Below are 7,273 nucleotides of genomic sequence, written 5' to 3'. Positions count from 1 at the left end.
ATTCATATGCTTTTCTGGCGGGGGGCATCTTAATCCATCCTATCGATATCGATCTGCTGATACAGCTCATGGAAACCGACGGCGGTATTCACCATCAACGGATACACCCAAAGAAAAAATTACACTAACGTGGTCAAACTGAAACTATATTGGGTCGAATTTAGCACTCCGCACTGTGGTTCAGAAATCGGTTTTCCTGGCCAAAACCCCAATTTTTGTCGTCACCGATTGTCAATTTCCATATGGGATTCGAAAATTGAAACTAAGGAAACCAAGAAATTAGGTCAAAATATTGGAAGGTGTGGGCGTGATGTGCTCCTAACGACTAAAATGTTTCCCAATTTTGGAAAATACCCAATTTTTGCACATTCCTGAAGAAATAAATAGCTAATAGAAATAAATAGCTATTTCTCGGAGGTAACTAAAATTTGGTGAAATTCAAAATTTAATGGACTATAACTTTAAGGGAACAGCATGGAACAAAGTTCTCATATCGAAGAATGATGTCTGAGAGCACCCTCTTTTAGCCCACGTCAGGTTCCGTCCGTTTAATATTGAAAAGGTTTTATGAAAAACCAAGGAGTATATTTTCTTCATTTTTGAAAAAAATTAAAGTATTTTTTATTAAAAAAATCAATTTTTTTGTATTTTTATGGTTTGTTTATTGGCGCTTGACCTTTTTTAATAGATTGGAACATATTAAAAGCATTCACCTTTTGATGCAAAATATAAAAAACACAACATTTTAACTTTGATCGTGAAGTCCGCTGAAGCAACTAGACCTAATTTCATTGCTTTTAGTGTATTGGAAAACTGAATGTGTTATCTTTCGAACAAAAAATATATGAAAATATCTTTATCCATTCCAAAGTTACAGAGTTTCACTGAATCACTGTGCGCCGTTGTAAATTTGACAACGAGATGTGCTCAACGCTTTCGAGAATTGACAACCTGTCGTAGTCACTGTGAGCATGTTTGTGGTCAAAATATTAAAAACTGAACACGCATGTACTCGTGTGGACACCAGTGGTTCGGCCTGGCCGAACTTGTTATACCCTCCACCACGAGTTGTATTGTAATTGAACAATTAGTTTCCTTTCATTTATGAAGAATGCATCAAAACGTCGATCTATACCTACAAATTTCTGGCGAAAAGTTTGTAGAATCAAAGAAGGCTAAATACCAAATTTCCGATATTTCGGTAAAACCTTGAAAATGCCGAAAATAAAGAGGTACGCTTCTATGGGGGACCTATATCGATAAGTCTCTTCTGGGATACTTTATAACCACATGGAAGACTAAATAAAAATTGTAATCTTTCAGTGGGATATTGACGTCACAAACTTCAGAATTACGAAAATCAGGAGGTACCGTTCTATGGGAGCTATTTTACCTCCAACAAAGGCTAAATACCAAATTTCAGCCATTTCGGTGGGTTTCTATGGCCACAACCTTAAAAATACTGAAAATCGGCAGGTTCTGTTCTATGGGGGCTACATGCCTGCTTGGACCTATACCGACAACTTTTAGGTGGTAAGTTTTATACCCCCAATGAAGACTAAGTAACAAATTTCAACTATTTCGGTGTGATAATGAGACTAAAACCTTCAAAATACCGAAAATCAAGAGGTACTGTTCTATGGGGGCTATATAGTAAGGCGTGAACCTATACAGACAAATTTCATATGGAACGTTTAATACCGTAAATGAAGATCAAATACTAAATTTCAGCCATTTCGGTATGATAATGAGACCACAACCTTCAAAATACCGGAAATAGGACTTATTCCCCTCTGTGTATGGGTCTATAAATCTTTCGAAGCATTTTTATCTCAAACATGTCAAGTTCTGCCTCATATGCTTTCTCAAGTACCCAGGCTTCGAATTCATAGATAAGTACGAATAATATATGTGTCTGGTAGAGTGTAATTATACCCCAGGGAATTATTTGTTTGTGCATTTATACGAGGGCTGCACGAAAACTACCTGGACTAGGCAACACCGGATATTGCCAGGCGCCATTTCAATTTTTGTTGGAAAGTTTGACAGTTTTTAGCCTAGACTTACAGAACAGTTCGTCGTACGACCATTTTATGTGTAGTTTTATATAATTGTTCCACAAAAATCCCAGACGGGATAAGGGAGACTTCTCTTCACTTTGCAAGAAAATGGAATTTACTTGTGAAAATTTTCGTCAAAGAATTTTTCACAATTTTCGACGTGGTTAATACTGTCTGACAGCGAAAATTACACTTGTACCGGACTATATACGTTTGAAAGTATTGGCAAAATGGAGTAAAATGGCATTTTTAGTTTTTCGTTTTCTCATCGTTGTGACCTTTTAGAGGTCAAACAAATTTCAAAGGTCAACATTTTTCAAAAAAATATTTTAAATACTTGTACTCGTCGTACGATATTGGTATTGGTGTCATATTAAAGAGGAGAGTATAGGCTTTCTATAAAAATTATAAATTATTGAATTCCAGGATAAATAGGACATCAAAAATATCCTTGAAAAATTAAGTCAAAAATGAGCATTTTGGCAGGCACATATCTCCTAAACCGCGAAGAATTTTAATTTGCTCATGGAGGCAAAGTTGTAGCTCTTGTCATAAAGAATATAAATTCTGGACCCATGAAATCCACCAAACCTCATCTTAATCATCTTCTATAACTTTTTCTAGAAGTCAAGGTCAAGATTTTTACCTTGAAAATGAGGTTTGGTGGATTTCATTTGTCCAGAATTGATGTTCTTTATGACAATAGCTACAACTTTGCCTCTACGAGCAAATTAAAATTCTTCGCGGTTTAGGAGATATGCGCCTGCCAAAATTTTCCTGAAGTCTCCTTAGAAATTCTGCATCATGACAATGTGAGCTCGCACGCGTCGATTGAATTGAATTGATGGGTCATGCTCCGTACAGTCTTGACTGTGTATCCAATGACTTCATTTGATTCCAGTACATCAAGAAAAAAAGGCGTGGTCAACGATTTTTGTTGCCTGAAGATGCTGTAGGAGTGTTCAAAACCCATGTTTTGGAGCTGTCTCATTCGGATTGGAAAAAGTGCTTCGCCAATAGGTTTGAGCGCACGAAAAACTGTTTAAATCATGCTGGAGACTACTTAAGAAAACAATAAAACAGCTTTTGATGGTAAATATTCGAATTTTAATTGTTAGCCCAGATAGTTATCGTTCAGCCCTCGTATGTAACAGAAAACGAGATAGACCCATAGTTCCTTTTAGTTGCATAACAGGCAGAGGTTTCAATTGTTGGGTATGCATTCTTCCATGCAAATTTTGCTAATCAACTGATGCATACTCCTTTTCAGTATATCGATGTGAGCTCGCACGCGTCGATTGAATTGAATTGATCGTTGATGGGTCATGCTCCGTACAGTCTTGACTGTGTATCCAATGACTTCATTTGATTCCAGTACATCAAGAAAAAAAGGCGTGGTCAACGATTTTTGTTGCCTGAAGATGCTGTAGGAGTGTTCAAAACCCATGTTTTGGAGCTGTCTCATTCGGATTGGAAAAAGTGCTTCGCCAATAGGTTTAAGCGCACGAAAAAATGTTTAAATCATGCTGGAGACTACTTAAGAAAACAATAAAACAGCTTTTGATGGTAAATATTCGAATTTTAATTGTTAGCCCAGATAGTTATCGTTCAGCCCTCGTATGTAACAGAAAACGAGATAGACCCATAGTTCCTTTTAGTTGCATAACAGGCAGAGGTTTCAATTGTTGGGTATGCATTCTTCCATGCAAATTTTGCTAATCAACTGATGCATACTCCTTTTCAGTATATCGCCGCCGCACTATAGGTAATTTGCCCTGCTTTTCAGGATAAAACAATGATTTCTACAGAAAATTCGGATATAACGAACAACGGTTATATTATTTTTTCAATGCCAACTAAAAAATTATTATTATTAAAAGTTACAAAATCGACTTTTCGGTCTTGAACAGTTCGCCGTCATTCAGCCCAACAGTTTCTGCTGCCTTATCGTTCTTTTGCCGATTAATTGCTGTCATGGTCTCACTCAAAGCCGTCGTTTGGGATTGGTTCTGGAAGCTTAATGAAATGTTCCTTCCGGATTCCCAGTACGCTATCTTTATCAGTTTCCAGGTTTCCATGAGGCCTAAGATATATTTCCTCCCAAATTTAACATTAACATTTCCTAGTACAATCTTAATATCATGGTCAAGGCAGCGGTGTTATACTCTCTCTAGGCGCGCGTAGAATATATCCTTTGTTTTTGGTAAGGGTATGGACGCAGGTGAGATTAATGTTAAAGGGCTTTTCTTTTATGCCTATTGTGGCAGTTCTCTCTCCTTCCGGGGTGAATCTGAATCTTTAGCCTCCGATTTGACATAAATCAAACACCGTAATAGTCTGTAATCTTTACGTTTGCCCGATTCCATTACACCTTACTGGAAAACACTATCAGCTTTGTACTTACCAAGTGCACTCGCCAGTGTGCAAACTGCCCCTACTTTGTTAAGAGTCCGGACATTTCAGATGTAGATTCGCAGATCATGGTCCTTAAAACGTTTGTTGGTGTTCTCAACTGTAGAGAGCTTCGTTTTTTATACCCTCAATCAAGATACAGTTGGCAATTTTTAGGACAGATCTCTATAATTTGGTATAGAAGCTTCTATTATTCTAGGATGTTTGGTATTGAATATGGGCTATATCGGTCCTCATTTTGATATAGCCCCCATAGAACGATACCCCCCGAGTTCGGTATTTTGAAGGTTTTAGCCCCATTATGGCTCAAATTTGGTGTTTAGTCTTCATTGAGGGTATAAAACAGAGTAAGGCAATGAGCTTCCGTGAGCGTAAATTTACTCTCGCTCACAACTTGTGTAGACTCTAATTGGTGGAGAGCGAGAGTAAATTTACGCTCACGTGAGACACATTGCCTTACTCTGGTATAAAAGTTTCCACCTGAAATTTGTCGGTGCAGGTCCCAATCATCATATAGCCCCCATAGGACGGTAGCTCCCAATGTTTGGTATTTTCAAGGTTGTAGACCCAATATACCACTGAACTACCTGTTAGTCTTCGTCAGGGGTAAAGAACTTGCCACCTTAAATTTGTCCGTATATGCCAATTTTTTTTTTCAAATTTTCAAACCTAATTTTATGGTTCTTGGGGTGAACGCGCGGCATTTTTTAGCTCACTACATATTACGGGTGTTTAAGACAGCTCCTCAGGTGACAACGGCAGGGTCGGTGTTCAAACAAATGAATATGCAATTTTTATGGTTGTGGTGTGGACACTAATAAACTTTCCTAAATATATGCTGAATTGTTTTTCGCACTCTTTTACAGTAGATACTCCGTTTACATTATTTTTGAGGACAGATAAGGAATGTGCATTTTTATTGATGTGTGTTTTTCCCTTGCCTAAATACGAGGTCTGATAAAAACCCGTTATTTTAAATTCGGTTTTGTATGTACTTCGAAACGTCATCCAAACTAAATTATGCTATGAATCGCGCTTAGCGATCGCCAAACTCATGATCAATGATTGTTTCACGCTATACTGTTAAAGGGCAAGTTGGAAGAGGGGAAAGTTCCCATGCCAAGAATTACACTTACTCCAACATATACATTTGTCATTAAAATTAACGTTTGAAATAGTACCGCAAACCCAATTATTGAGTGTACGAGTATGTACTCCGAATATGGAAAATGTGTATTTTTACATGGGCAATAAAGAATCGGTTGTTTCCGTATGGAATGTTATCCCCGGTGATTGGTTTCGCGTCAGATAATGCTTAATCTTCTCGAAAAGAATATCGTATACTAAACAAACGAACAAAACGAAGTTCGCCGGATCCAATATAAGTTAAATGTTAAAAAGTTTACGAAATGATATTGTTAATATTGTATTTAACCCACATTTTATGTTGATACAAGCCGACAGGTGGATGTTATTCTGGCCATATGTAGAACTTGTTTTTGTTACATAAATGCCAGGCAATGAACCCATAAACGATGAAACATGCGTTTATCTAAAATTTGTCGTATAATTTGAAAGTAAGTGAGTCACTTAGCAGCATTTTACTAAATAATTTATGCATAAAAAATTAATTCATATTTTTAAACGTGAGATTTAAAATCAAAGTGGTATGTGTACATTTATGGCGTGTGGCGCTACAAATTATATTCAATATAAATATTTGTCTGGATTAGCATTAGTGGGTTACAACGAGTTGCAGATTTTTTTTTTTACTTTTTTCATAAAGGACGCATATCTAAGAACTTTCAAAATTTTTATTCTTTGTTAAGAAATTTTATAGTTTGGTTTAAAATTGCCGTATCGGAAACACTGTTTTATTATGGATAAAATGGATTATCGTGCAGCACAATATGTGAACGGATTTCGTTTAATAGAAATAAAAAGCCAACAAATAATTGCGTCGCACAGTGGTTAAGAATCGTGTTTACCAGGTTAAAACTCTGTTACTCTTGAACGGAAAGAGATATTTTCATATATTTTGTTCGACAGATAACACAATCAGCTTTCCCACGCATCAATTTCGGTTTAGTAATAGGAATTAAAGGTCAAAGTTAAAATTTCGAGATTTTTTCATATTTTACATCAAAATATGAGTGCTTATGAGTTTTTCTTATGTTTCAATTTAAATAAAAGGTCAAAAAATTTAAATTTCTGCTTGGGTTTTCATAATTTTCATATACACAATTCATATAAAAACTCATACATTAAAAAAATCCATTTGTGTACAAAAACAGCAATTAATATGGGAAACGGTATGAAAACAAGTAAAAAAGTATCAGTCGACTTTGCCGACAGAGATATACTCTCAGCCCGTGTGAATTGAAACTATCATCTATTGGCAATATCGAATCGAATACCGAATACCAAAATCTCTTTCCCAAATTATTTTGTATTAGGGGGGTTTCAGATTATGTAGCCATTTTTGGACGTATGAACTTGCCGACAAAAAATATACACTTAGATTGAAGATGAAAAGTGTTGCGGAATGAAGATGAAAAGTATGAAGGAATGGATTTACATAGTCCATTTTGGAAGTGTGTTATATTTCAAGAGTAATGTCATTTTGATATATAGAGCGTCCTCCAGTAGTTTCAGTAATTTCAGTCACCGCATAACTTTGTTGTTTTTATACCCTCCACCCTAAGATGGGGCGTATATTAAGTTTGTCATTCCGTTTGTAACTACTCGAAATAATCATTGTAGACCCCACAAACTATATATATTCTTCATCAGCGTGCAAT

This window comes from Musca autumnalis, unplaced genomic scaffold (genome assembly GCF_047663935.1).
Source record: "Musca autumnalis isolate F117 unplaced genomic scaffold, ASM4766393v1 scaffold_4, whole genome shotgun sequence".
In the NCBI taxonomy this organism is placed as follows: domain Eukaryota; kingdom Metazoa; phylum Arthropoda; class Insecta; order Diptera; family Muscidae; genus Musca; species Musca autumnalis.
This window is presented reverse-complemented; position numbering follows the sequence as displayed.